Consider the following 6,344-nt stretch of genomic DNA (forward strand, 5'->3'; position numbering starts at 1 on the left):
ATAGGTAGGTATGGTGGCTGTTTTGAGGAAGGTATACGGTAGGTGTATGATATCGGCGAAAGGTGCGCGGTATTAGAGAGGCTAGCAAAGGTGGAAGGGTGAGAGTGTGTATAATCCATGGACTCAACATTAGTCATAAAGAACTCATATACTTATTTCAAAAATCTAGAAGTTATCAAAGCAAAGTATTACGCGCATGCTCCTAGGGGGATAGATTGGTAGGAAAAGACCATTGCTCGTCCCCGACCGCCACTCATGAGGAAGACAATCAATAAATAAATCATGCTCCGACTTCGTCACATAACGGTTCACCATACGTGCATGCTACGGGAATCACAAACTTTAACACAAGTATTCTTTAAATTCACAACTACTCAACTAGCATGACTTTAATATTATCACCTCCATATCTCAAAACAATTATCATGCTTCAATCTTTTCTTAGTATTCAACACATTCAAAAGAAAGTTTCACAAATCTGGAATACCAAGCATATTATTAGTAAGCAAATTACCATGCTATTAAGAGACTCTCAAAATAATTTAAGTGAAGCATGAGAGATCAATAGTTTCTTTAAAACGAATCCACCACCGTGCTCTAAAAGATCTAAGTGAAGCACATAGGGAAAAATTATAACACTCAAAAGATATAAGTGAAGCACATAGAGCAAAATTATCTAGCTCAAAAGATATAAGTGAAGCACATAGAGAAAAACTACTTAGCTCAAAAGATATAGTGAAGCACATAGAGCAAAACTACTTAGCTCAAAAGATATAAGTGAAGCACATAGAGTATTCTATCAAATTTTAATCCATGTATGGCTCTCTCAAAAGGTGTGTACAGCAAGGATGATTGTGGCATACTAAGACACAAAGACACAAATAATACAAGACGCTCCAAGCAAAACACATATCATGTTGGTGAATAAAAATATAGCTCCATGTAAATTACCGATGGAAGTGGACAAAAGAGGGGATGCCTTCCGGGGCATCCCCAAGCTTTGACTTCTTCGTGTCCTTGGATTATCTTAGGGGTGCCATGGGAATCCCCAAGATTAGGCTCTTGCCACTCCTTGTTCCATGATCCATCAAAAGAATTCACCCAAAACTTGAAAACTTCACAACACAAAACTCAAAATAGAAAACTCGTGAGCTCCGTTAGTGAAAGAAAACAAAAGAACACTTCAAGGTACTGTAATTAACTGATTATTTATTTATATTGGTGTTAAACCTACTGTGTTCCAACTTCTCTATGGATTATAAACTATTTTACTAGCCATAGATTCATCAAAATAAGCAAACAACACACGAAAAACAGAATCTGTTAAAAACAGAACAGTCTGTAGTAATCTGTAGCTAGAGCAAGATCTGGAACCCCAAAAATTCTAAAATAAATTTATGGACGTGAGGAATTTATCTATTAATCATCTTCAAAAAGAATTAACTAAATATCACTCTTCAAATAAAAATGACAGCAGTTCTCGTGAGCGCTAAAGTTTCTGTTTTTTACAGCAAGTTCAACAAGACTTTCCCCAAGTCTTCCCAACGGTTCTACTTGGCACAAACACTAATTAAACACAAAAAACACAACCAAACCAGAGGCTAAATAATTTATTTATTACTAAGCAGGAGCAAAAAGCAAGGAATAAAAATAAAATTGGGTTGCCTCCCAACAAGCACTATCGTTTAACGCCCCTAGCTAGGCATAAAAGCGAGGATAGATCTAGGTATTGCCATCTTTGGTAGGCAATCCACAAGTGGATCTCATGATAGTTTCATATGGTAATTTTATTTTCTTTCTTGGAAAGTGTTCCATGCCCTTTTTTAATGGAAATTGAAATCTAATATTCCCTTCCTTCATACCAATAATCGGACCAACCGTTCTAAGGAAAGGTCTACCAAGAATAATAGGGCAAGAAGGATTGCAATCTATATCAAGAACAATGAAATATACGGGCACATAATTCCTATTTGCAACAGTAAGAACATCATTAATCCTTCCCATAGGTTTCTTAATAGTGGAGTCCGCAAGATGCAAGTTTAGAGAGCAATCATCAAAATTACGGAAATCTAGCAAATCACACAAAGTCTTGGGAATAGTAGAGACACTAGCACCCAAATCACACAAAGCATAGAACTCATGATCTTTAATTTTAATTTTAATAGTTGGTTCCCACTCATCATAGAGTTTTCTATGGATAGAAACTTTCAACTCAAGTTTTTCTTCATAAGATTGCATCAAGGCATCAACAATATGTTCGGTGAAGGCTTTATTTTGACTATAAGCATGTGGAGAATTTATCATGGATTGCAACAAGGAAATACAATCAATTAAAGATCAACTTTCATAATTAAATTCCTTGAAATCCAATATAGTGGGTTTAGCAACATCTAGGTTTTTATTTCTTTCAATCCCACTTTCATCAATTTTATCATTAAGATCTAAATACTCCGAATTTTTAGAATGCCTTCTAGGTAAAGGAAGATCATATTCAGTTTCATCAAGATTAATATTGCAAAACAAAGATTTAATAGGGGACACATCAATAAATTTTAGATCTTCATCTTGATTTTCATAGGAATTGGAAGAACACGCTTTAATAAAGGCATCTTTGGAAGCACGCATCCTAGCGGTTCTTTCTTTGCACTCATCAATGGAAATTCTCATGGCTTTGAGAGACTCATTGATATATTGTTTAGGAGGAATAGATCTAAGCTTTAAAGAATCAACCTCAAGAGAAATTCTATCAACGTTTCTAGCCAAATCATCAACTTTAAGCAATTTCTCCTCAAGCAAAGCATTAAAATTCTTTTGTGAATTCATAAAATCTTTAACACTATTCTCAAATTCAGAGGGCATATTATTATAATTTCCATAAGAGTTGTTGTACGAATTCCCATAATTATTAGAAGGATTACTAGAATATGGCCTAGGATTAAAATTCCCTCTGTAAGCGTTGTTACCAAAATTATTCCTACCAACAAAATTCACATCCATAGATTCATTGTTATTCTCAATCAAAGTAGACAAAGGCATATCATTAGGATCAGAAGAAACACTCTTAGTAGCAAATAATTTCATAAGTTCATCCATCTTTCCACTCAGCACATTGATTTCTTCTATCGCATGCACTTTTTTAGAAGATCTTTCAGTATGCCATTGAGAATAATTAACCATAATATTATCTAGGAGTTTAGTAGCATCTCCTAAAGTGATTTCCATAAAAGTGCCTCCCGCGGCCGAATCTAAAGGATTTCTAGAAGCAAAATTCAATCCGGCATAAATTTTTTGTACAATCATCCACAAATTCAAACCATGAGTAGGGCAATTACGTATCATTAATTTCATTCTCTCCCAAGCTTGTGCAACATGTTCATGATCGAGTTATTTAAAGTTCATAATATCATTTCTAAGAGAGATGATCTTAGCAGGAGGAAAATACCTAGAGATAAAAGCATCTTTGCACTTGTTCCATGAATCAATACTATTTTTAGGCAAAGACGAAAACCAAGTCTTAGCACGATCTCTAAGCAAAAAAGGAAATAGCTTCAATTTAATGACATCATTGTTGACATCTTTTTTCTTTTGCATATCACATAAATCAACGAAGCTATTCAGATGAGTAGCGGCATCTTCACTAGGAAGGCCGGCGAATTGATCTTTCATAACAAGATTCAACAAAGTAGTATTAATTTCACAAGATTCGGCATTGGTAACAGGAGCAATTGGAGTGCTAAGGAAATCATTATTATTGGTATTGGTGAAGTCACACAATTTGGTAGTATCTTGAGCCATCGCGACAAACAAGCAATCTAACACCCGGGCAAACAAAAGCAAACGGGCAAAAAGAGGCAAATAGAGAGGGAGGATAGAGAGAGAGAGGGCGAATAAAACAACAAGGGTGAATTGGGGAGAGGAAAATGAGAGGCAAATGGCAAATAATGTAATGCGAGAGATAGGGATTGTGATGGGTACTTGGTATGTTGACTTTTTGCATAGACTCCCCGGCAACGGCGCCAGAAATCCTTCTTGCTACGTCTTGAGCTTGCGTTGGTTTTCCTCGAAGAGGAAGGGATGATGCAGTAGAGTAGCATAAGTATTTCCCTCAGTTTTTGAGAACCAAGGTACCAATCTAGTAGGAGCCCACGCTCAAGTCCCTCGTACCTACACAAAGCGATAGCTACTCGCAGCCAACGCGTTTAGGGGTTGTCAAGCCCTTCACGGTCACTTACAAGAGTGAGATCTGATAGATATAATACTTTTGGTATAAAGATGCAAAGTAAAAGGTAAAGGCAAAGTAAAAAAGCGAAGCAAGATTAAAGTGATGGAGATTGATATGATGAGAATAGACCTGGGGGCCATAGGTTTCACTAGTGGCTTCTCTCAAGAGCATAAGTATTCTACGGTGGGTGAACAAATTACTGTTGAGCAATTGACAGAATTGAGCATAGTTATGAGAATATCTAGGCATCATCATGTATATAGGCATCACGTTCGTGACAAGTAGATCGAAACGATTCTGCATCTACTACTATTACTCCACTCATCGACCGCTATCTAGCATGCATCTAGAGTATTAAGTTAAAAACAAAGTAATGCCTTAAGCAAGATGACATGATGTAGAGAGATAAATTCATGCAATATGAAATAAACCCATCTTGTTATCCTCGATGGCAACAATACAATACGTGCCTTGCTGCCCCTTCTATCACTGGGTAAGGACACCGCAAGATCGAACCCAAAGCTAAGCACTTCTCCCATGGAAAGAACTACCAATCTAGTTGGCCAAACCAAACGGATAATTCGAAGAGACTTGCAAAGATAACCAATCATACATAAAAGAATTCAGAGAAGATTCAAATATTATTCATAGATAGACTTGATCATAAACCCACAATTCATCGGTCTCAACAAACACACCGCAAAAACAAGATTACATCGAATAGATCTCCACAAGAGAGGGGGAGAACTTTGTATTGAGATTCAAAGAGAGAGAAGAAGCCCCTAATCCAGGACAGTCCGGCTGTCCGGCTGTCTGGAGACACCCTAATCCAGGACACCCTCACCCCTGCAGGGTTTAAACTTTCGAGAGCCATGCCCACGGTTATGTAGCAGATGGGAATTTGTTAATACCCGTTTGTAGTAGACTTGAAGTAAACTAAATTAAAATACACCAACCGCGTAACTGTGATGGTCTCTTTTCAGGGAAGTTCGAGAAGAGAACACAGTTGGGTTATGTTTGAACGTAAGTAGTTCAGGATTACTGATTGTAACGCCCTCGATGCGGCTATATCTCCCACGTGTCGAGGCACGACTTAGAGGCATAACCGCATTGAAAGCAATGTTGCAAGTGAGGTAATCTTCACACAACCCATGTAATAAAAATAGGGGAAGAAGATACATAGTTGGCTTACAATCGCCACTTCACACAATACATGAATAAAGCTTTACAACATCCAAATACAATCAAGGTCCGACTACGGAACCAAAATAAAAGAAGAACCCCAAATGCGACAAAGGTCCCCGATCGACCCCAACTGGGCTCCACTACTGATCAACTAGAACGAAACAACACAAAGGACAAGATCTTCAGCGAGCTCCTCCTGAGCTTGGTTGCGTCATCTGCACGGTCTCATCGGCACCTGCAAGCTGGTTTTGGAAGTATCTGTGAGTCATGGGGACTCAGCAATCTCGCACCCTCGCGATCAAGACTATTTAAGCTTATGGGTAAGGTAAAAGGTAAGAGGTGGAGCTGCAGCAAGCGACTAGCATATATGGTGGCTAACATACGCAAATGAGAGCGAGAAGAGAAGGCAAAAGCACGGTCGATAAAAGTATGATCAAGAAGTGATCCTAAACAACCTACGTCAAGCATAACTCCAACACCGTGTTCACTTCCCGGACTCCGCCGGAAAGAGACCATCACGGTTACACACGCTGTTGATTCATTTTAATTAAGGTCAAGTTCAGGTTTTCTACAACCGGACATTAACAAATTCCCATCTGCCCATAACCACGGGCACGGCTTTCGAAAGTTCAAATCCCTGCAGGGGTGTCCCAACTTAGCCCATCACAAGCTCTCACGGTCAACGAAGGAATAGACCTCCTCCCGAGACATTCCGATCAGACTCGGTATCCCGGTACTACAAGACATCCTCGACAATGGTAAAACAAGTCCAGCAAGACCACCGCTGTGCCGACAAATCCCGATAGGAGCTGCACATATCTCGTTCTCAGGGCACACCGGATAAGCTAAGCGTAAGGAGCCGACGTAACCAAGTTTCCAGGATGGCCCGCCGGTGCTCAGGTTGGACCAACACTCAGAGGAGCACTGGCCCGGGGGG

Source organism: Triticum urartu, chromosome 3, assembly GCF_003073215.2.
Source record: "Triticum urartu cultivar G1812 chromosome 3, Tu2.1, whole genome shotgun sequence".
Lineage (NCBI taxonomy): Eukaryota > Viridiplantae > Streptophyta > Magnoliopsida > Poales > Poaceae > Triticum > Triticum urartu.